We start from the raw sequence: 25,455 nt of genomic DNA, 5'->3' as shown, positions 1-25,455 counted from the left end.
TCTCTCTCTGTGTGTGTGTATGTAGGAGCTTTAACATATATATATATATTAATGATGTGCAGCTTGTCATGCTGAGAGAAAGCTGCACCTTCTGAAATTCTCCAACTGCATAGCTTCTTAAAATTTGCAGCTGCTTTGAATCAAGTCAGGCCACTGATCCTTTTAACCCAACACCAGTCTGTTCTGATTGAGGTCTTTTCCTAGCTTTTTAGCCCAAGATCCTTTAATCTCTGTGGTGGGGAACTTCTAACCCACTTGGCTGTTTTTAATGTAGAAATATGTGACTGCTAGAACTGTTTTTACAGGTGTGATATAAGTGTTTTCCCCTAAAGCAATGTTTTTGGCCAGATAAGCAGTGACATCCAGTTCCTAGGGAGAGTGTGGTTTAATTCCCCCATGAGCTAATGATTATTCATTTGGCTGGTTTCTGTTTCTGCAGGTGTCATCGGCCCAAATGGATAGTATGATGGACATCACTAGAATTTTTTTTTGTAGTGCAACTCTTTTGTGTTCTTCCTCTAAACTATTCATGACCCCACCACAGTGCATGTAACAGCAGCTTAGTATGCTAAGTCACTCTGTAGCCAATTTCACTCTGTAGCCAATTTCACATACAGTGGTACCTCGGGTTACAGACGCTTCAGGTTACAGACTCCACTAACCCAGAAGTAGTACATTGGGTTAAGAACTTTGCTTCAGGATGAGAACAGAAATTGTGCAACAGCGGTGCAGCAGCAGCAGGAGGCCCCATTAGCTAAAGTGCTGCTTCAGGTTAAGAACAGTTCCAGGTTAAGAACGGACCTCCGGAACGAATTAAGTACGTAACCAGAGGTACCACTGTACTGTTTTTGTTTAAAAATCAGTAAGATAATGCCTACGATGTGCTGTTGTTTGCTCTACAGCATCCCACAATAAACTCCATTTGTGACCAGATCTCTACTGTCATTTTGCCATGTTTATTGAATGTATGCGGCATATTCTAGATTACATGGAAGTTCAAAGGGAATGCAGAGAATTGCCCATGAACAGGAAAGAATTACTGTGTCTGAAGAATCTGGTAGCACTAAAGCTGGTAACAGTGGCTTAATAAACATTGCTTCATTAGACAAATGAAAAATATCCAAGGAACATAAGAAACTCTTCAGTTATTTCTCTAAGAAATGTGCTAGGACTTGGATTGGACTCCTGCAAATATATGAAATTCACATTTGCAAGGTATCTTTCACCAAGCAATAGCTCTGTATTGTTAAATAGGGTTACTTGCATATTGAAATTGCCTTCACTGCAAGCAAGGGTAGGAGGTAGAAGGGATGCCATTAGGGATGGGTGACCTTTCCCTTGCTCACTTCAGATTAGGACCAACAATTGTGAGCAAGCTCAGATGATGCATGAAAAAGGAACATTCTAAATTTGGTGGTTGTTTTTGCCACTCCCCTCTTTACCTGTTGTTGTTGCTGCTGCTGCTTTGACTCTATCTCTTGCCCCCCTTTTCTCATTTTTCACTTTCTGTCCCTGCTTCTCCCTTGCTCCCGGATTATTGCAATTTTTCCAAGGGCACCAAAAATCCAAGCCGGCAGGGATCTCTGGGTCATGATGCTTGCCTTGTTTATTTCAGATCTGCATTTTGAGATTTGAACACTTGGCCATCCAACCTCTGCTTATCCTTGGCAATCTGTCACAAATGCTTTAGCTGAGATTCCTGCATTGCAGGGGGTGTGGACTAGATGACCCTCAGGGTCCCTTCCAACTGTATACGATTCTATGAATCGCAAAACTACACGATGTCCTTGCCTCTCTGCAGCCACGATTCCACCTGCTCTGCATCACCCCTCTTACCGCCCCCCTCCCCCAACACATACGCACACTTCTTCCAACCAACTTGCTGAAGATAACGAGGGGAACCTAATAGAAAAGCCAAGAGAAATGTGCCAGAATCTATACATAGTTCCTTTGTTTTGACAACTGGCATACAGTTTATGCTAGCACTTCCTTATGCATTAGTGAATGTCTTCAAGTATGCATGAACCAACAGCAGCGTTTCAGTGAAGCAAGGCATTATGAAAGAGAAAGGATGATTCTTAGGGAGTCCTGTGAATTAAGGTCTTAGGTTGAGACTTGGTAGTCCTGTGAATTTAAGCTCTTAAGCAGATCTTGAAGGCAATACCTTTCCCTTCAGCTCCCTGTTCCCAGTACCACTTAGTATTCAGTAGCAAAGAGGTTCTATTTAGCTGTCATGGCTATTAGCTATGAATAGGTCAATTCTCCACGGATCTGTCCAACCCCCTTTTCAAGCAATCTGACCCAGCGACCATCAGTCCATCTTGTGGCAATGAATGGCCATTGATGAACTGTACTTCCTTGGGAGAAACACTTTTATGTTGCCTGTTTTGAATCTACTGCCAACCAGTTTCACTGGGTGACCACGAGTTCCAGTGCTCTGAGAGTGTGGGGAGAAAAATGCTTTTCATCTACATTCTCCAGGCCTCTTTGGAGGGAGTAGCCTCTGACTGTTTCTGACCAATGAGAACCAGAGTCCGTTTGTCAGGTAGGTCACATATTTCAGGCACCCTTTTCCGCCTTTGAATAGAACTGGATGGAAATACATGACTGGTTGGCATACAGGAAATGGTGGGGGTAAGAGATTCTTTACCACAGGAGGTATTTCAACTGAGGAAGTAAGAGGACATCCATTTCTGTTCCAACCCGCATTCATCAAACACAGCACTTGTTCTGTTCTGCTGCAGTTTGGCTGCTGACAACAGCACTGTTATTTGTCTCATAGCCCACTATGGTAAAAATTAACTATGTAATCCTTACTTTATTCCATTTCATTCATTTCAATGCAAAGGAAACGCCATGCAAATTGGAAAAAAGTAATCTATTACCTTCCGCTATATACCATTTGCAGCCTGAAAACAACTGATTGTATTTGCAGGATTGATTTTCATTTTGGACATTTCCATTTTCATCTGAATTCTCCAACCTCCCTAGCCTCCCACCCCTTGATAATTTTAGCTGCTATTTCCTGTACCTTTCTCCGCTATTAGCATATCCTTCTTGAGATGGTGTAAAAATCTTGCCTTCCAGACTTAAAGCCAGGGGAGAAATACTTCCTCATGGTGGATACATAATTGGCACGGACGTGCAAATCCCCAGATGAGAACAAATATGAATTCTAATGCTCAGTCATGAATTCTGTGCCATATATTAACCCTCTTATAAAGGGCAGGTATTAAAATTGCAGTCTCGTATGAATCAGAAGAGCTAACCAGGGAAAACTGGAAACTCACTATTGTTAGTGCTGCTTCCTTATAGCATCTTATTGTCCTTGTATTGCATTTGCTGCCAGTGGTCTAGGCATCAGGATGATGAATAGCAGTTGTCGGCTTGCCACTTGATTAGATTCGAGTACAAGATGTATTCCGAGCAGATCAAGAAGGGGTGTTTGATTTTTGTACAGCAGGGAATGCAAAGTCGTTGATGGAGAGGTTGCTAGCAGAAAGAGATAAAAGGACACCATTTGTCCCTTGTCCATATCATCAAGAGGGGAATTTCACACCTGATGAGGAAAAAACCCACCTTGCCTGTCTTTCCAAAGCAGTGGAAGGAATTTAAGTTTTTGTAAGCAGACAGCTTGTCTGCATCAAAGTCCTATTGATTTCAGTTAAAGCCAGAATAGCTTCACAGTGTATACTGTGATGTTTGCTGTATTGACTCTAGTGTTTCTACAACAAATTTGTAAAGCATTAATTATCTGAGTCTTTAAACACCCGTGTACATGGGCCTGTTCACACTTGACATACCTGCTGTGGGCATGCTGCAGGTCTAACAGGTGAAACACTGATATACAAGCAGCAAGCACAATATTCATAAATAAAGCCATCATGTTAAAGCCTTGGTGTATTGAGTCTTCAAGTTATATTTTTGCTTTAAATGGATACAATCTTAGCATAGTAGCTGCAAGAGCAACTTATATGGAGGAGATGGTTTGTAGACCCTTTTAATGGTGGTTAGTATCATAAAGGGAATTCTCCTTAATTTGCAGCAGCTGGAATCTCAACTTCTACTTCTTAAGTGTTTTAGGTTCATAGGTCTTCAGCTTCCTGGCTACCTCTGATTTCATTCAGATTTTAATTCTTTTAATACCTCAGTGTTAGCCAGCGTTCATGTGGGTGCTATATTAGTTTCTGAGCCCTTTGAGAATAAGGATCCGTATGAAGAAATTGGGATGGGAGGTACTATAAATCTAACTATGTAATATATTTTTTTTAAAAGAAGGGAGGCACCACTTTAAACATTTATTATTAAAATTAATACTCTACCTTCATAAAAAGAACTCAAGGCAGCGTAATAACTTTACTGCACTATAACATTACTGGGCTATAACAGCACATCAGTTTCCTGATCAGAACTAGATTGCACCTATTGCTCGAGCTTATCTCATATCTATACACATTTTGCTACTATAACACTGTCTTGTCTTACTTGGGGAACATTGTAATTAATAAACTTTTATTAAAAGAATGCTTGACTTTGTACATCTGAACAGGTGATAACCGTTCTGGACACTTGTGGATATGAATAAGGGTTAAAAAATGATCAACAGTATATTTAGAAATGAAGCTTTTTATTTTTTTTTGTAATGTGATAGACATATGCCAATCCAAGTGAAGATGCCACTGCTACTAAGGTTAGTCACTAATAAGTCCTACTTACTCTGAATGTTGGGGGAGTGTGTGACAGCTTTCTGTTCCCTACAGTGTATGTAGGCCTAAGCCTCGGGTGATGCTATTTGTTTTCTCTGAGAAGTAGCTGACATTTCTATGAAATTCTTTCACCTTTAACAGTTCTTATCTAGGAAGCACATATGATGTTGTTGAGATGGTCTTTCACTTTTAACAGTTCTTATCTAGGAAGCAACATATGATGTTGTTGAGATGGTCTTTTTTATTATTAGTGACACTGATGTGCCCACAATCGGAACACATTTTGAGGGCTATTGGCTTTTAGGTATTTTTCAGTTGCTGACGGTTTCCACGGCAACATATACCACTGTTGTCAGTCTGAGGAAGCCAATGGAGGGAATTGCAAAGGATGACAAAATGCCTACTGTTATTAACAGAGGGAATGTAAATATATAGATGCCTGACAGTAGGTATGGTCCACTCCACCCGGGAGCTAAGTGTGGCTGAAAAGCTACAATGTAGCTGTCCTGATATAGGTCTTTGATAGGCTTCTTGTAGAAACATCATGACATCTTTTCATCAGTTTTAACCAAACTGAAATATAAGCTGATTGCCCCTTATTACAATGGGCAGGTTAAAGAGAAGTCTGGACAAAGTACCTGTCTATTGCAAAGACCTTGGTGGGGACATGCAATTTTGTCTTTCTAAATGGAGAACTGAGTTTCAGCCCTACCTGAGAAAGCAGGATAGCATATGAAGTGGGGACCAAGGCTATCCCTGTTCACCGTGATGCTAGTTTCTTAGAGAAACCTCCCCAACAGTTGGCCCATTGCTACCAGTTTACTACACCCAAGAAAAATGGATAGAAGCCACTGGTAACTAAATCTGCTCCTATGTGAATAGTTCATCATCTGCATACACTCTCACTCTGGGTTCAGTTTCTTTTTTTCTTTTTTTTAGTGATTGTAGAATGCAATGCAACAAAGAGGATGTTGGGAATTGGTTGTTGACTATCCAATAGGTGCGTGAAACTTTGCCTTTCTGTTTTAGTCAAACAATAGCAAAACAACCTGCACAAAACATGCACATTACATAGAGCAAAATGTGAAGAAGTGATTGAATGTGAAGAAGTGATTAGTTGTCCCATTTCTTGTTTCTCTTAAGTTTTTTTAAAGTAGGCCTGGCTTATTCAGATGGTAATCACAGGCTTTCAGTGAGCTGCGAATGAAACAGAGATGAAGGTCCAATTCCCTAAATAGAAGATTTCAGAATTATGTTAATTCTGGTCCTGCATCTTTTATACAAGAGTCAAGGTGCACATTGTGTGTGTGAGTTCTTTAAAGAGAAAATCTTGACTTGTACCCATTTAGATAATTGCCCCTTGTCATCAGGAAAATTGTAGGGATGGTATCTGTGTCCATGTTGTTTTGCTTTTCAGTTAGCTTGTCAACAGATGCTCTCGTGTAGGTGTAAGGGCGGGAATGGGGAACAGTGGAAGGCAGTGCTTTCAGTGGCAAAGCAACAACTTGCTCTAAACTGAAAGGGCCTGATTTCACCATGAGTCTTGGTTTAGTCATTTGTACTCACATAAATTTAGGAAAGAATCATGGGCGTGTCAAAGAATAATGTTCTTTTGGGAGAAAAGGTTCTTTATGTTATTGAGCAGATGGTGGCGGGATTTGTAGTCTCCAAGATACCTTGCTTGTCTTACTGGCATGTATGGATGGATTTGTATATTTTAAGGCATCACAAAATGATTTAGAACCCATTGGCTGTGGCAAAGATACTTATAGCCAGCAAATGGTGAAGCTGTAATACTGCTGAGTGAAAATATTGGTTATTTAGACATGGAAAATTGCAGAGATGAAAAAAGTAATGGAATACATATATATTAAACAGAAGGTGGAAAAAGACTGGAATAGTTTTATTCAGTTTGCTTTGGGTTTCTAAGATTATAGAAGGCATTGTGTTCATACACTCCGAAGGAGCTCAAGGTGGCCTACATAGTTTTTCTCCTCTCCAGTTCATCCACGCAACAACCCTGTAAGATAGGTTAGGGTGAAATCCTGTGACTGACCAATGTCTTCATGGCTGAGTGTGGATTTGAACTTTGGTCTCCTAAGTCCTCATCCAGTACTCTTGTCTTGTACTCTAACCACTACACTGGCTCTCTAACTGTGAGGGCTATAAACTTTATATATATATATACACATAAAAAGAAATATGAGATTCTTATGAAGCTTAATTCTGTATGCAATACTGCATTCTGTGCTTTTTTTGCGCCACAACGTATCCATAGCCCTAAATAAAAGGAGCTGTCTCATATGGTTAGACTATAGCTCTATTGTCTGGGCTCCTTTAACTACAAATGCCAGAGATTAAAACTAAGTTTTTCTAGATGTAAATAATACACTCTTACCGCTGAGTTGTGACTCTCTCCTTCACCAGATTTTGCAGCAGCAGGTGGGCTTGTTTCACTTTGGGTTAGGGGTTTGCACCTAACAAGTTCTCAGATTAGGAATTTTGGTAAAATGTTTTTAGCCAATAAGCAGAAGAGTGCAATAGTGATTTAGTTTTCTTCAGTGTGAGCCAACCAAATTATTTTTATATGATCTTGGGTCAGCTACGTCATATACCTTGTGATTACCTATGGTCCCTTTTACTCATAATATGGGTATGGTGATAGCCACATGGATATGTGAGAATAGCAAACTGATATTTCTGAAGGAAATCACATGCTCACTGTAATCCTTTTAAGAACATCAGAACGTAAGAATGGGCTGCTGGATCAGGCCAATGGCCCATCTTATTCAGCATCCTGTTGACGCAGTGGCCAACCAGATGCCTGTGGGAAACCAGGGAGCAGAGCATGAGCATAAGAGCATTTTCCTCTCCCCTCCTATGATCTCCAGCAACTGGCATCCAGAAACCTAAGACCTTTTCTACAGCTTAGGGTGGGCCAGTTGTGTGCCACAAAGCAAAGGAGGAGGGTAATTGAATGCGAAAAGTTCTAAGCACCAGATAATCTACTTTATCTGAAGAAATATCAGCCTTTTGTAACAAACAGCTTATGAATAATAGCTACCGGTTATACAACTTCTATAAAATTACTAATTAAAACCATATGAGAGTTTATAGGCCATCCAGCCAAGCCTCTTGCCCATTTGTTCCACATTTAGCTTTTCCTCGATTCTTTCTTGCCTAGTGAGGAATAGTTCTATAATAACATCCTTTTAGTTTTGCTTCCAAGCTCAATAATAATTGATTATAATCATCTGCCTCTGACCTACGAAATCCTTAATAATGTATCCTTAATTTTTCTGTGCTCTGACCTGAAAGCAGGCCGATAATTTATGTCTGCTGCATTACAGGACCCCTGAACGTTATCTGGCAAGCTTCAGATGACACTGAAAATGTCTGTTTGTTCTTTCCAAGAATAAAATGTCTGTTTGTGTGATTCAGATACCTTTATGATGGAAAAAATATTCTTTTCTGTATATTCTGACATTGCTAGCTCAACCCAGTCCCTGCCACTTTTCAAAGCAGCAGTTTCTAAAATGTCATTAATTAAAAATTGTAGAGAGATCTATGGTCTCTGTCATAGTTTAAATCAGATAGATGTAAATGAACAGAACCTCACATTTTCATAGACAAAGCTATTCATCCATTCCTTCTATCTAACAGACTATTCTTAGGAAGGAAGGGTCTGCCATGGCTAAGCAGGATCTGATTCCAGTCGCTGGAAAATCTTTCCAACAGTAGTACTGTGTATTTGAGGGTTGAGATAATATGTGTAAAGGCTCACTGTCGCCATTTTTGCTGTGGGTGCCCAGCCTCCACATCCCGCTACCACAGCTGCCACTCTTTCACAGGACGCAGAAGTCACTTCTGGAAACCAAGTGGAAGTTTAGTGCCAATTTCAGTGTTAATTGCTTCCAGAGAAAATATACTTGCGAGCCCATTAACTCAGAAAATCATGGGACAAAATTTGGAGGCAGTATTTTGGCATAAATTTCTTTCCCACCATTTTCATAGGTGCATCACGGACATCAAGGAGGTGGGGTGGGTAGTGGTAATGACATGTCCAATGACACCTGTTGTTATGTCACACGATAACCATGGTTGTGAAGGGTACTTGGCATGATATCAATCAAAAAGCATTGTAAAAGGAATGTAAGAAACGTGAGCAGAATCGCTAGCATTATATATATTTTAATTTTTTTTATTGATTCTCCAGAATTTTAAACAAACAAACATACATCTTAACTGTACTTAATCCAATCTTGGTGACATTGTTAAATGACTTAATCGAATTCCCCTGGCTGAATTTCATTGTACAGTGGTACCTCGGGTTACATACGCTTCAGGTTACATATGCTTCAGGTTACAGGTTACTCCGCTAACCCAGAAATAGTACCTTGGGTTAAGAACTTTGCTTCAGGATGAGAACAGAAATCGTGCGGTGGCAGTGGGAGGCCCCATTAGCTAAAGTGGTACTTCAGGTTAAGATCAGTTTCAGGTTAAGAACGGACCTCCGGAACGAATTAAGTACGTAACCAGAGGTACTACTGTATATCATTGTAACGGTTTTCCAAAACCAATTTTCTCATAAAATTAACTTAGTCACTTAACATCTTTCTTCTTTTCATTTTAACTTTAAACATATTATTCTCTAACATCACATATTTAAATCTGGTATTTGCCTATCTGGTATTTGCAAGTTTTTCCAATTAAGTTATCTTAGCATATTTAACTAAATAGTCTTTGAATTTCATCCAATCGTCCTGGTACTCCTCTTCCTTCTGGTTGCGGACTCTTCCAGTCAGGTCGGCTAGTTCCGAAAAGTCCATCATCTTCACCTGAGAATCGCTAGCATTATAACCAAGAAAACGAACACAGCAACACACCCATTATTGTTCACACGTGTCTTCAATGTATGAACGTAGTCCTACAAAATGTATAACTCTTACCTTTCCTTCTCCCCTCCCTATTCCCTAGTACCTGTGTTATTCTGCTAAAAGTACCACAAACTGTGTTAGGAAGCAGGAGAGTGCTAGGGGGCATTGCATCATAGATGTGGCACTTACTAATTACTTGCTTCGATTTTTCAAGCTAGGTATTTTTAAATCTAAGAAAGCTAGTTATCCAAATCTCTTCGTCTGTAATAGTGCATTTGGAATTAATAGTTAACATGCAGCAAGTTGATACACAGCCAGTCAATTTAGACCAGTTTAGATTGCACAATTTCTTCATTAGCAGCCTCTCTTATTTTTAGAACTTAATGTCCCAGGAAGTTTAACGATTGTTAGACTTGAACACTCTCTTTCATAGCCAATGTACCAGTAATGAAGCTTGTTAAAATACAGTAGGCATGCTGGTCTTGATCTCAAATGTGTCCCCCCACCATTTACTCATTATAGCTGAGGTGGTGGGCCTTCTCTCCCTCAGCTGCCACCACAAAAGGTTCTTAAGAACTGAGAAAAGGACAGCGTGTCATGGAGAGAGCTGCCTCTAGCCTTGTTCCCAAAATGACAGTAGTCCCTTCCGCTCACACTAGCTACCACATGGCTAAAGCCCTGGGTGGAAAATGAGAACATAGAATAGCCCAGGGGTTCTTCTTCTTTGGTGAACACTTGTAGCTGAGTAAGATTGTTTTCCATAAACATGGTTTTGACAATGAGTCCGTAAGTGACTGTGGAGGCCAATTCTGGATCCACACGTCCTTCCACAGTGGGGACATTGGTTTCTGGGTGGGAGTTGATCATGGTGTGGATTTGTCAAGTGTGCCTTCCTCCTAGCACGTTTCTCCCTTGCGTCCTGAGTTCGAGTGTCTTCAAAGCCCATGACACCTTTGCCCAGGGGTAGGCAACCTAAGGCCCATGGGCCACAAGCAGCCCACAGGGGTCGTTCAACCGGCACACAAGCTGCCCCTGAACCGAGCTGCCCGCTCAGCAAGTCCCCATGTGCTGCGCTAAGCTGGTGCAGCACGGCACAGGGACTTGCTTCTGCGGTGCCAGAAATCGTGTCTGCGGAGACACAGATGCCAGAAAACGAGTACAGTACAATCTGGCCCACAGAGGGATCTCTGCTGGAGTGAACCATCCCAGGCAAGGTAAACCTTGCCGACCCCTGGAATAGCCTCTGCTGAAATAAATAACAATGTCCTAAGGTTTGTAACTCATTTGTCTGAAATATGCACCTTGGTTACTCCTAATGTTCACCTTAAATATGAGGGAAGCATTATGAGCCCTCATTTATTATTTGACTTGAGATGTCTCCCAGCCAGCCAGCCAGCCAGCCAGCCACCCACCCACCCAGTAATGCCCATACCAAGTTGCAACTACAGTAGCTGCTGTTGCTCCAGCAGTGGTTGAGGAGAGTCTTTCTCCCTTTTCTTCCTCTGCCCTCCCAGGCACCTGAGAGGCTGTTGCTGCAGTGTTCCAGGTACCTAGGAGAGGATGAAGATAGGCTTCCCTCTGTCCTATTCCTACTGGAACAGTTGCTGCTAAGTGAGGAGGGCTTATAGGGGCTGGGCTGAAGGACTCAAAATTCACTTCTGATTGTGAAAGTACAGTGGGCTCCACCTTTTGTTCATAATTGGACTCAGGACAAGCAGCTCCATATTCCAATTTTGGAAGAAAATTGTTGTAGAGCCCAACTATGATCTGAACCAGGGAAGAAGAGGGGATCTGCCCATGACTAGAGCTCTCTTCATGTACTCATAGACTGGGGTTGGGGCATGAATTGTGGAAGGGACTGTGCATCCCAGCCCTGCCCTAATATCCCTGCCCTTTGAGTGACACCCCCAATGTTCCCACATTGAATGGGAAGGTCTGAAGGGTTGTTGTTGTTGTGGCATTCAGGCAAATACACTTTGAATCCTCCTCGCACTATCAGATTATATATATATATATATATATATATATATATATATATATATATATGTATGTATAGTTTACAACAGCCATTATATAAAATTGCCCTGAACCTCTATCCATCAACATTTCTGCCAGTTTATGAAATAATACTTTGGATTCCTCTTGAGGATCAGGAGCCCTCAGAAGCAACACCTCATGGGGTGCAGCAAATCCACCAGGAGGAAAGAAAAACTGTATCACCACGATGCCATGAGCACCCAGAAGCACTTCGCCATGATTTCCTCCCCTCCCCCACAAATAATTGACAGCAATATAACCATCCCCATGATAGCTTACTACACTGAATGTTTTGGTGCACATGTGTGACTTAAATCTATATATCTCCTCTTTACAAAAACTGTGATCGATATTATCTTTATAGTGTCTATGGAACAGTTGATCTCTCACCCCTCTCCCACTCCCTGGTAAGCTGAATCAAATCAAGGCCACCAAGAAGCGAGGTGAAGGCATTTTTTTGTCCTTCTGTTGAACCTCACGCTATTGGGGTGAGGAAAAGCCACAGACTGTCTTCCTCTGACAGTCATTCACTTTTACTCTTTGGTCTCTTTTGCTAAAGAGAATGACAATTAATATAATACTTTGATGATAACTTCACTAGCTCAATATCATGGATACGACCTTTGTTCTCTAAGAGCTTAACAGCGATCACTATCTAATTTCACACATGATTGGACTGAGATCACAGATGGGCCAAATCAAATAGAGTAGGCATTTGCTCATGACAGGAGTGTTTCACATCTCAGAGCTACATTGATCCAGCTGATTTGTGGAAATCAGAATTACTGTGACCCCGAGCTCCAAACTGCTTAAATTCCAGAAAACAATTTGTCTCATGATTACATCAATACAACAGTCTGGACATAACCTGTGACCTATGTTTCATGAATGCCTTTCACTCTTAAAAGGTGGTGCTTTTCCCTTCTTGCTCTTAGCTCTTTGATGGGTTTGTTTTATTGCCTTTCTATGAAAGATTGATAGTATTTTATCACTGAAAAAACCTAGGGTAGATTAGAACAAGGATGGACAGAAGATAGATTGGAATATACTGGTAAATCATGGAGTGAGATGAATTAGATCAATGAGTATTTCTGACTTCCAGTTTTGTGAATGGGATGGAAAGCTCAATTTGCATACAGTGTACTGGGTCCAGAAAATCCTTTGGGCACCCTTGGACATACACTCCCAATTGCTGCTTTCTAGCAGGGTTTGCTGTTTAAATTTGGTGCCCAGTGCAAGCCCTGCTCCTTTCAGCAGAGATTGGCTGTACTCTGGAGCTCTAATTGGAAAAGGAAAGGGGAAGATGTGAAAAACAGAAAGGAATGTCAACAGCAATCTGTATTGCTTTTTCTTCAGTTGATTTAATGAACATGCTTCTTGTTATGTTCAACATTCCAATATGCTATCAATATGTTCACAATAAAATAAAGAATTTGATGAGATACAGTTTGCTAGATGACATGATGCATACTAATGGTAGGGTAAATGTGATAGATTTGCCTGTTCCTGACTTTGAAATATAATGTATTAATCTCTTCCCAAGATGTGGATTCTAAACATTTGGAGCTCATCACCAAAAATGGGAGATTTTTCCAAGCTTTGTACTATAAATTCATCATTTAATTTCTTCAAAATCAGATACCTTTGAAAAGCGAAAAGATAAAATCTACAAATGTAAACTTCACATCGCATGTTGTTGTGAAAATCTTTATGCCAAAAATGACTAATTTTAATAATTTTAGTAATATGGGTCAGAAAGAACACTGTATCCTTTTGATATCTAATCACTCACTCTGAATCACAACTGCATGAGCCTTGTGATTTCTAAAACCCAGAGAATGGCTGTTACTCAGAGAACTGATCTTGGTACCTGTAAAAGAACTGCCAGAACAAGGAACAATTTGTGAACAATCAGATACTCAGTAGTACGTCTTAAACCCAATGTGTGTTCAACAATACTTGTTCCGGAAGATGCAGCTACAGAAGCAACTAACAAATGTTACTGTTGGAGCCACTATTGATTTTCAAGAACTGTGATCAATCTCTAGCAGCTGTCTAGAAAATATTTTAGAAGGTGGAATAAAAAAATGGTGGAATAAAAAATGGGTGGTTCACTAAGACTTGGTTTTATTCCTGTTAAGAGAAAAATATTTAGGTTATCCCCATTGTTAGTCTTACCCAGATTTCAAAGGGTCTACTCTGAGCATGACTAACATTGGATATCATTATGTGGGTTGCTGGTGAACCTATTACAAAGCAACCTATGACCTGATCTCTGTTTGGCTTCCAATTTTTGTTTTTAATTTAAGTGCAGGTGCTTGTGTCACTTATGACTTTGAGTCTGTTATGCATCTGGGTACTAGTTGCCTTCATGCTCTGCTTGTGGGCTTCTTGGATACGTAAATCTGATTGGCCACTAAAGAAAACAAGATGCTGGACTAGACTGAATGGCTGGGCTAGACACATAGATGCTTCAAGGGGAAATGGCACTATCACCACTTCTTGCCTCTTTCCCTTCCCTTTTCAAATAATACAGAGTATGCTTTCCTTGGGATGCAGGTGGCACTGTGGTCTAAACCACAGAGCCTAGGGCTTGCTGATCAGAAGGTTGGCGGTTTGAATCCCTGCAACGGGGTGAGCTCCCGTTGCTCGGTCCCTGCTCCAGCCAACCTATCAGTTCAAAAGCATGTGAAAATCAAGTAGATAAATAGGTACTGCTCCAGCAGGAAGGTAAACAGCGTTTCCATGTGCTGCTCTGGTTCGCCAGAAGCGGCTTAGTCATGCTGGCCACATGACCCAGAAGTTGCCTGCGGACAAACACCGGCAATCTGCGTATTGGACGTAATGGTCAGGAGTACCTTTACCTTTACCTTTATGGTTTCCTCACCAATTCCCCACTGCCAGCAACCAATGTTATGCAATGGGAGCATGGGAATGGACAGTGGTGCATTTAGATAATTTTACACTTTGGATTACGTCTTACATGGGCCACACTCTCAAGATGGTATATGTGCACGACTTCCAGTAGCAAATGTCATTGTGTGGCTGCATCGCTCACCTGACCTCCTTCCATCTGAGATGCTGCTGTATTAGAGAGGGATTAGAGAGGGAGAAGGGTGAGGTGGTGGCAAGGTCAGGGATTGGTCAAATCTGGTGCTCTTGCTGGCACATTTGTGCCACACCCACTTCACCACCACCTTGTCCCTTCACCCTTCTGTCTTGGTATGCAGCAATGACTCAGCCAGAGGGAGGTCAGGTGACCAGTGTACCCCACCACACCATTCACTGCAGATTTGTTCACCTATTTCAAAATGTGGTAGGCCAGTCCTAATGCATTTGGATGCCCCTCCTGCCCTACTCTGATGGTGCCACTGGCAATGGACAGTACAAAAATATCATGCTAGGAATTGCATTATGCTAGATGTTACCAGGAAGAAACAAATCATATGCCACCATTCTCCCCCCGCCCCGTCCTGACCCCCACTGCTCTGCTGACTTCCTAATTTTATTATGTGCACATTCTAACTCATTTTTCTTCATTGAAAGGCATTGTGTGATACCATTGTTTGGAACTGTGTGAATATTCTTCTTGTTTGCAGTTCTGTATTACATACACACTGAGCAATTTGTAATGAAATTAACCTTGTAACTTTTCAGTCAGCACCATCAAAATGACGTAGGGATCATGATTATAAATTGGTGCCATCTGAAGGGTAATGGTTTTGGAAACTGTTATGATCGCATAATAAAAAAACCCATGCACAACATCTATACACTGGCAGGCTGCCTTTGGAAAATTAGATTCTGCATTTTTCATTTAGTTCAAAGTTAGCTCAGGAAACTGGCAGCAGAATTTGCTCCCCCAAGCTAGAGGAGCCGATTTTTAGATGAAGACCTCTTATTTTATAATTGTTCAAGGAATTCAGAGGCATTAAGCCTCCTTGAAAAGCCAAGGAACTATTAAGCCTAAGCCAAATGTTTTCTAGTAAGAACTTCTGGCTTCAGTTTTGGTGTGTGCATGCATGTGAAAGTTGCCTTGAAACTTACTCCTATAACTCTCTTTGGCTTGTCTTGCAACAGCAGTGACTACCTACTTGTGACTGCACCCTTTTGGGGGACTGGCAGCCGCCATTTTATTTCTCAGAAGGCCTGTGGTAATGACACTATGCCATTACATAGCATTCTTCCAAGTTGGCATTTAGGGTAAATGGGAGCCACTATCAGCCTCCCAGGGACGTGGGTGGCGCTGTGGGTTAAACCACAGAGCCTAGGACTTGTTGATCAGAAGGTCGGCGGTTCGAATCCCCGTGGTGGGGTGAGCTCCCGTTTCACAGTCCCAGCTCCTGCCAACCTAGCAGTTCGAAAGCACAGTGCAAGTAGATAAATAGGTACCGCTCCGGCGGGAAGGTAAACGGCATTTCTGTGCACTGCTCTGTTTCACCAGAAGCAGCTTAGTCATGCTGGCCACATGACCCAGAAGCTGTACGCCGGCTCCCTCGGCCAATAAAGTGAGTTGAGCGCCGCAACCCCAGAGTCGGCCACAACTGGACCTAATGGTCAGGGGTCCCTTTACCCTTTACCTTTATCAGCCTCCCAGAGGAGTGCCGCTGCTTAATAAGCACCAGATTTTTTACTCTTTTGTGAAAAATCACTGAAATTCCCCCTCCCCTTATTTTTTGCTGCCTGCAGATATGGTAGCCAGTTTTGGGGGACAAGGGAATCAGACAAGTATGAGAAATTATAGTTTTTAAAAAACCCTTCAACTTTTATAAGGCACCAGGGGTTTTGAACTGAAGACTAATAAGACATAAGCACTGGAGTACAAACACATATGCTGGGGGAAATTATAAACAGTGAGGTCCTGAAATGCAGGAAGTACAGACGGATCAATATGTTGTTAACTGTAATCTAGCGTTCCATTGTCTTTTTACAAGAACTTATTATTGATGGGAGGACTCTGTTTTAAAATGACTTGGTTTATTTGTACAGATCTATTTTATAGGAAATGTTATTCTACAGTCCTTATGTTTCATTCCAGATAAAAGGTAATCATTATGGTGCTAGCAAAACATAAATATTTTTTAAATCAACTTATCACTAGCTCACAATACTTTGGAAAATTCATTTGTACGGGATATCTTTTACATTAGTAACAGATTTTTGAAAGCAACTTTGTGCAGATTTCCCACTGGGAATTAAGAACATAAGAAGAGCCTGCTGGATCAGGCCACTGGTCCATCTAGTCCAGCATCCTGTGGCCAACCAGTGGCCAACCAGATGCCTATGGAAAGTCTGCATATGGGAGCAGACAAGCAGGAAGCGAGTGCGAGAGCAGTCTCCCCTCCTGCAGTTCCCAGCAACTGGCATTCAGAAAAATGCTGCCTCTGATGGTGGAGTAGCAAGTCTACTTAGAAGTAAGCCTTTATGGGTTAAGACCATTAAGACCATTAAGTGGAAGCTATTCCCTAGCTCCTTGTTTACTGGAAATAAGCATCAGAGAGTCTTGTGGTACGAGAAAGATCGTGACACAGTGGCATTTGCTGTAATTTTATAGCCATTCCTTTGTTAAATGTTAAGCTCTGAGGAGCATAACCTTTCCGATGTCAGCTTGCATCAAGCTCTTTGTCATTTTGCAAAACTTGGAAAATGGCATTTTAATTCTGGCTTAATTGATTACCTTTGGTCTGGCTGTGAGCCAAATTTCCCAAGCAGCAGTTCTGTGGAGCTTGCCGCTTTTCAAATGTTGCCAATCTGCTGGGGAACAAAGAGACAAAAACCTGAATGTGTTTCTACTTCGGTATCGCTGGTTAATCTGCTGCATGAGAAAGTTCTGTCGCTACTTAGTGCTAGGTATGTTTATATGACAATTTATATGCTGTCAATCACCACTACTTCAAAAAAGGTCTTCTACATGATAAGGAGCGTTCTGTACAATTGCTGGATAAACAGGGGAAGCAGGTGACTGGGGCAAGGCAAAGGCATTTTAAAAGGTAAAGGTAAAGGGACCTCTGACCATTAGGTCCAGTCGTGACCGACTCTGGGGTTGCAGCGCTCATCTCGCTTTATTGGTCGAGGGAGCCGGTGTACAGCTTCCGGGTCACGTGGCCAGCATGACTTAGCTTCTTCTGGTGAACCAGAGCAGCACATGGAAACGCCGTTTACCTTCCCGCCGGAGCGGTACCTATTTATCTACTTGGACTTTGATGTGCTTTACTCGTGACCTAATGCGTGTCATTGAGGAGGAAAGCCACTGACGTAGGAATGGGGATATGATCAGATGCAGATGGAAATGGGTAGAGATGAAGTTAGGATTAGACTAAATCAATGGCCAAAACAAACATCCTGAGTATTAGGGCCAAAAATACATGCAGGAATGAATGAAGCTGGGTGGGGCTGTTCCCCTGGGACCACCAAATGTATCTGTGAGGAGAGAATGCATAAGAAGAAGCTTGCCAGACCAGTTTCTTTGACAAGGCAATGGCTTTGGCTGACCAAAATTAAGCATATCCCAAGAAGTTTCTCTGTGGCCTTTCCCCCACCAAGCTCACATGGCAGCTACATAGGAGGAAACAAACTAGGAAATATGATTAGAAGGGACCGTCTGATTAAAGGTATACAGGTCGGAGCCAAACAATACAAACTGAAAGCTTTTGCAGATGACTTAGTATTGACATTACAGGAGCCAGAATCTAGTACTAAAAGAGTATTAGAATTGATTCAAGAATTTGGTCATGTGGCAGGATTTAAGTTGAACAAGTTAAAAACTTGAGAAAAACTTAACACCGTTTGAGAAAGAGAGGTTTCAGAAAGAGACAGGCTTAACATTGGTTAAGAAAGTAAAATACCTGGGGGTTAATATGACTGCTAAGAACTTAAACTTATTTAAAGACAACTATGAGAAATGTTGGTCAGAAGTGAAAAAGGACTTAGAAATATGGTCAAATTTGAAGCTTTCCTTGTTGGGTCGAACTGCTGTTATAAAGATGAATGTATTGCCAAGAATATTATTTTTGTTTCAATCATTGCAAATTTTGGACAAAGTGGATTGTTTCAAGAAGTGGCAGAGAGATATTTTTAGATTTGTCTGGCAGGGCAAGAAGCCCAGAATAAAATTTAAAATATTAACTGATGCCAAGGAAAGAGGTGGATTTGCCCTGCCAGACCTTAAACTTTATTATGAATCAGCAGCATTTTGCTGGTTGAAAGAATGGCTGCTTCTTGAGAACACAGACATTTTGGATTTGGAAGGTTTTAACAATGTTTTTGGGTGGCATGCATATTTGTGGTACGACAAGGTTAAAGCACACAAAGCATTTAAAAACCATATTGTCAGGAAAGCATTGTTTAATGTCTGGACAAGATATAAGGATCTACTTGAAAATAAAACCCCAAGGTGGTTGTCACCGATGGAAGCGAAGGCTCAGAAAAAGCTCAATATGGAGGCCAAATGGCCGAAATATTGAGAAATTTTGGAGCAAGAAGGAGACAAATTGAAATTGCAGAGTTTTGAGAAATTAAAAGATAAAGTGCGAGACTGGCTTCACTATTATCAAATAAGGGAGGCTTACAATTTGGACAAAAAAATTGGCTTCCAGGTGGAAAAATCAAAATTGGAAACAGAACTGTTAGATCCCAAAACTAAGATACTTTCAAGAATGTATAACTTGCTGTTGAAATGGAATACTCAGGATGAAACGGTTAAATCTGCTATGATTAAATGGGCACAAGATGTTGGACATAACATTATGTTTGCTGACTGGGAACAGTCCCATGCTTTTTAACATCTATATGAAGCCATTGGGAGAGATCATCAGGGGGTTTGGACTGGGTGTCCATCAATATGCAGATGATACCCAGCTCTACCTCTCTTTCAAATCAGAACCAGTGAAGGCGGTGAAGGTCCTGTGTGAGTGCCTGGAGGCAGTTGGAGGATGGATGGCGGCTAATGGATTGAGGTTGAATCCTGACAAGACAGAAGTACTGTTTTTGGGGGACAGGGGGCGGGCTTTTGTGGAGGACTCCCTGGTCCTGAATAGGGTAACTGTGCCCCTGAAGGACCAGGTGCGCAGCCTGGGAGTCATTTTGGACTCACAGCTGTCCATGGAGGGGCAGGTCAATTCTGTGTCCAGGGCAGCTGTCTACCAACTCCACCTGGTACGCAGGCTGAGACCCTACCTGCCCGCGGACTGTCTCGCCAGAGTGGTGCATGCTCTGGTTATCTCCCGCTTGGACTACTGCAATGCGCTCTACGTGGGGCTACCTTTGAAGGTGACTCGGAAACTACAACTAATCCAGAATGCGGCAGCTAGACTGGTGACTGGGGGCGGCCGCCGAGACCACATAACACCGGTCTTGAAAGACCTACATTGGCTCCCAGTACGTTTCCGAGCACAATTCAAAGTGCTGGTGTTGACGTTTAAAGCCCTAAACGGCCTCGGCCCAGTATACCTGAAGGAGCGTCTCCACCCCCATCGTTCTGCCTGGATGCTGAGGTCCAGCGCCGAGGGCCTTCTGGCGGTTCCCTCATTGCGAGAAGCAAAGCTACAGGGAACCAAGCAGAGGGCCTTCTCGGTAGTGGCGCCTGCCCTGTGGAACGCCCTCCCATCAGATGTCAAAGCGATAAATAACTACCTGACATTCAGAAGACATCTTAAGGCAGCCCTGTTCAGGGAAGTTTTTAATCTGTGATATTTTAGTGTATTTTTGGTTTCTATGGAAGCCGCCCAGAGTGGCTGGGGAAACCCAGCCAGATGGGCGGGGTACAAATAATAAATTATTATTATTGTTGTTGTTGTTGTTGTTGTTGTTGTTGTTGTTGTTGTTGTTGTGGACCACAGGTATGAAATTTACGGCATGTAATGCCCTAAGAGAGAATATTATGAAAATGATATATAGGTGGTACATGACACCAGTCAAGCTTGCAAAAATCTATCATTTGCCCGATAATAAATGTTGGAAATGTAAAGAAATTGAAGGTACATTCTTTCACCTTTGGTGGACGTGCGCAAAGATTAAGGCTTTCTGGGAGATGATCTATAATGAAATGAAAAAGGTATATAAATATATCTTCCTGAAGAAACCAGAGGCCTTTCTCCTGGGCATAGTCGGCCAATTGGTGCCAAAGAAGGATAGAACTTTCTTTATGTATGCTACAACAGCAGCAAGAATACTTATTGCAAAGTATTGGAAGACACAAGATTTACCCACCCTGGAAGAGTGGCAGATGAAGGTGATGGACTATATGGAACTGGCGGAAATGACTGGCAGAATCCGAGACCAGGGAGAAGAGTCGGTGGAAGAAGATTGGAAGAAATTTAAAGACTATCTGCAGAAATATTGTAAAATTAATGAATGTTAAAATGATGTTGGATTGAAATTAAGTGGCATTAGCAACAAGGCCAATAAGAATATGTAAAAATGGACTGATAATGGATGAAAATATATAGTTATAATATGTTAAGATATAGAGTTAAGATAAATGAAAGAGGGTAAGGATTTGCTGAACTGACTAGGTGAACGGGAATACAAAAAAGGGAGGTGTGAGGAGGTCAAGGAAACAAGCAAATGAGCTTAAAGATATGGAAAAAAATGGATTTGTTTTTAACTTTTTCTTTTTTTATAAGATATTTATTAAAGTTTTAAAAGTTTATATAAAATAGAAAAAACAAAAAACAGAAACAGTAAAAATACATACAGAACACATACAACAACAAGTATAATTTCAATCCCTTATATTCATAAAACTTACTTTCCCGACCTCCTCATACCTCCCCTTTCTGTATTCCAATCTCTAATTAATTCAATTCAGCAAATCCTTCCCCTAATTTCTATATAATTTTTAACCTTTCTTTTCTTAATCACATAATCATTACAGCTTATAACCGCTTAATTTCTGAATCAACATTGTTCTAACCTTCAATAATTTTACAATGTTTCCTGAGATAGTCCTTAAATTTCTTCCAATCTTCTTCCGCCGTCTCTATTCCCTGGTCTCGGATTCTGCCGGTCATTTCTGCCAGTCCCATATAATCTATAACCTTCATCTGCCATTCTTCCACGGTGGGTAGATCTTCTGTCTTCCAATACTTTGCGATGAGTATTCTTGCTGCTGTTGTAGCGTACATAAAAAATGTTCTGTCCTTCTTTGACACCAATTGGCCGACCATGCCCAGGAGAAAGGCCTCTGGTTTCTTCAGAAAGGTATATTTAAATACCTTTTTCATTTCATTATAAATCACTTCCCAGAAAGCCTTAATCCTTGGGCATGTCCACCAAAGGTGAAAGAATGTACCTTCAGTCTCTTTGCATTTCCAACACTTATTATCAGGCAAGTGGTAAATTTTTGCGAGCTTGACTGGAGTCATGTACCACCTATAAATCATTTTCATAATATTTTCTTTTAAGGCATTACATGCCGTAAATTTTATACCGGTGGTCCACAACCGTTGTTTTTAACTTTTTCTACTTATTTCTTTTTTGTATTTTGTATTTTCTTTTTATTTATGTATTTTTGTATTTTTTGTATTTTTTCTTTTTCTTTCCCCCCCTTGTTTTCTTTTTATTCTGTAAATTTCTGCTTTTTGTAAAACCCTAATAAATATCTTATATATATAAAAAAGGAAACAAACTAGGGTAAGCACAGGGACCCCTGGAGTCTCTCACTACTTGGAGATATGCATATAAACACACATATTTTCCATGTATATTATAATGTTTGCCTGCTTTGCATCTAAGAAACAACACAGAGTTGCTGGCAATACAAAGAAACAAGCTGGCTCTTCTGAATCTAGACCACTCAGCAGGGCTTCCTGAACACTGTGTTTTCAGTTTGGAGAAGATTGAACAAAAAGCCAAAGTCTGCACTACAGGGGCCCTAATTAGCTTTCCATGAGCATATGCACGCCGGAATCATTAAGAGTGCATTCTTAACTTTTAGCGAAGCAAAAGCTTCTCTCAATTGCCGTGCAGAATCCATGTTGTAATGTTGCAAATAAGAAGGGAGACTAATCCCTTCAATGTTAAGAATTTGTGCCGTTTCAATATGAATTCTTTAAACCCAACCAGGAATTAATGTAAGCTGTTGGCTATTGTAGCTCTGCAATTGGACAGAAGCTTAGCGCTTAAACCAAGACAGTCAGCAGTGCTCTTATTATTACCCTGTGGGTGCTTCCTGCTAAGTAAAAAGTGACTTGTTTTCTGTCTCAAATAACACAAAACTGAAATATCTACCTCCCTGCCCCTTGCATGCTTCTTGTCAAATGTGTGATACATCTGTACCACAATTGAGACAGGTCCTTTAGCTGCATTCTTTCTTTTTTCTTAAAACAGTTGCGCTCTTTCTCTCAGTAGACAACACAGGAAACTGTTGACAAATCTCTTGTGATTCTAAGGGTTTCAGTAGTTTGTGTTTAAATAACTGGCAACTGAGGATAGTAAAGTACTTGAAATTTGCTGCCATTTCCCTCATTTCTGGTATGTGGCAAAATCACACCCAGGTTGTGCTTCACATGAAAGGGAATGGATAATTTGACACACCCTGAGACGTGTGGTTTCTAAAGATACAGAACTTTATAGGCAGTAAGCTTCGTGTAATTACCTTTTCAGTTGATAAAAACATGAGTGCGGTTCTTTCATCTCCTGATATTTAAAGTAGGCTAGGAGCCCACTTAAATGTGTCTGATATTCCAATGTAAGAGGAAATACAAGGTGGCCAAATCTGGGGGGGGGGGGATAGATTGCATAACCTAACAGTACTTTGTAAATGTATTTAATTATAAAATATTTATAAATATTTATATTTTAAAAATATTTAAATATTTATATATCACCGTTCACAAAACAACAAAGCAAAATGTTATACGTAAAAATATATATGATAAAAACCATGCAAAATGTTAAAATCAGAAATCAGCTAACTATTTTGGGAAACCAGATCACATAAATGGTACTTGCAGCCTAAATAACAATGCTTTTCACTCCTGTAGAAGACCCTTCTGTGTTGAATGCACTCCTACATTTCTTCTGTAAGAAATCTACTACGCTGTCCATAGTTAAGCATGTTTGCTCTGAGGTCAACCATTGATTTTCTCAATCCATCACAACTCCCAGGAACAATTTTGGCCAGCTTCTGTTTGCCTTAGTATTGTGGAAACATCCAGACACCCGTGGGGATTCTGTAGCTGTATTTATGCTGGCTGATTTGTACTTCTTTTTTTAAGAAGTTGTCTCAACACCAGCCTTTACAGTTAATAATAGTATCTTCTGAATTTGTAGACTTCTCTTGTAAGGCAGTTCAGCTCAGAAGAAGCCAGCACTTCCGCTAAGTCACTCTTCTGGACCTTGACAACACCAGCAAAATGACATTCTATTTTCTGATGCTTCCAAGAAAAATCCCTCATGGAAACCGGGAGGAATGATACACAGTGGGTGTAATTAAACAATATACAAGCAAATTTCCTCCTTCCTTCTCCAGTTCTGCTCTGGAGAGTCCCCCAATCCTCCAGAGCAGATTTTAGGGGGCTGAATAGAGGAGTAAGAGTGGGCACCCCACTGCATGAGCAGAAGTCCATTTCAGCCATACATGGACACCATTGGATGAAACCCAGTAGACCAATTTCACTGTAGAGAATCTGCAGTTTCAACTGTGTACACTAACACACTGCATAGTCACACTGTAGCATCTCTTGGCTGTGGCTCAGTGGTAGAACATCTGCTTTGCAACCAGGAGATCTCAGATTCAACCCAGGTAGAGCCAGAAAAGATCCCTACCAGAAATCCTTGGTACCCACTGCCAGCCAATCTGAACAATCCTGAGTTAGATGGCCAATGGTTTAACTCAGGCTTCCTCAAACTCGGCCTTCCAGATGTTCTGAGACTACAATTGCCATCATCCCTGACCACTGGTCCTACTAGCTAGGGTTCATGGGAGTTGTAGGCCAAAAACATCTGGAGGGCCGCGTTTGAGGAAACCTGGTTTAACTAGTTTAGTTTAATTATGGTTTATAGATGTTGCTGGACTATAGATACCATCATCCCAAGCCAGCATTGCCAGTGGTCAGGAATGAAGACTGTGCTGGATCTAGACATTTTTCCAGTGGGGGCAAAAGTCTGCAGTGCTACCCTCCTTTCCTGCAGTTTCATATTCCCTCCCCCAATGGCACTATCAAGTGGAGACGAGGAGATATGAAGGGAAGAAAGTGCAAAAGCGGAGAGCATGAGCGCAGGGGTGTGTGCAGAATCCCACTGTGCTAGTGTTAATCCTTGCACTAGCGCAATTGCTTAGTTGAATAACTTGCAGAATGAACATGTATGGCTGGCCTGCTCATTTCAGTTCATGCCGTAGGAGCTGTAATGCATAATTCTAGACACATCTACTCCAAAATTGGGTTCTATGGGGCTTACTCCTGCGTAAGTGTTTGTAGGGTTGCTATGCCTAATTGTAGCTATGCCCACAGGCTTGGACTCTGAATGTGAGACCCAAAATGGACTATTCATTTTGTTGCTGGGTACAGCTTATTAAAAATGTATCGAGCCAAGGGCACATTGTGAGGGCCTCAATTTGGCACGCCGGCACACCATGAAAAATGCATAAGGTTTTATTTTTGTCCTTCATCAAGTGAGAACTGAGCTAAAAATAACATCTGTGGGCAAAAAAAAAAGAAAAAAAGATCCACTCAACCCATCCCTCATCTTTTCCTTGTTCAATTTACGGGATAACCAATGACCTACTTATTGTTGGAGGGAAGACATTTGTGTGTGTGCTGCTGGCTTTGTGAAGTTGTAGTCACTCTTCCTAAGAAGGAATAATTCATTTCATAAGCTAATTGTTTATCTGT

At 41.2% G+C, this 25,455-nt stretch overlaps 1 protein-coding gene and 1 long non-coding RNA gene across 2 annotated transcripts in view; one reads left to right on the top strand and one right to left on the bottom strand.

The window, feature by feature from the left end:
• The window catches only part of STK32C (serine/threonine kinase 32C), a 154,804-nt gene that overhangs the window by 43,399 nt on the left and 85,950 nt on the right, over window positions 1–25,455 (top strand). The window lies entirely within an intron of this gene.
• On the bottom strand, window positions 2,860–4,856 carry LOC310762803. The gene is made up of 2 exons (XR_014548188.1): window positions 4,717–4,856; window positions 2,860–3,492 (listed from the first exon to the last, which is right to left on the bottom strand). It is a non-coding gene; the product is annotated as an uncharacterized lncRNA (long non-coding RNA).

Source organism: Podarcis filfolensis (genome assembly GCF_964270895.1).
Source record: "Podarcis filfolensis genome assembly, chromosome: 5".
Lineage (NCBI taxonomy): Eukaryota > Metazoa > Chordata > Lepidosauria > Squamata > Lacertidae > Podarcis > Podarcis filfolensis.
This window is presented reverse-complemented; position numbering and strand designations above follow the sequence as displayed.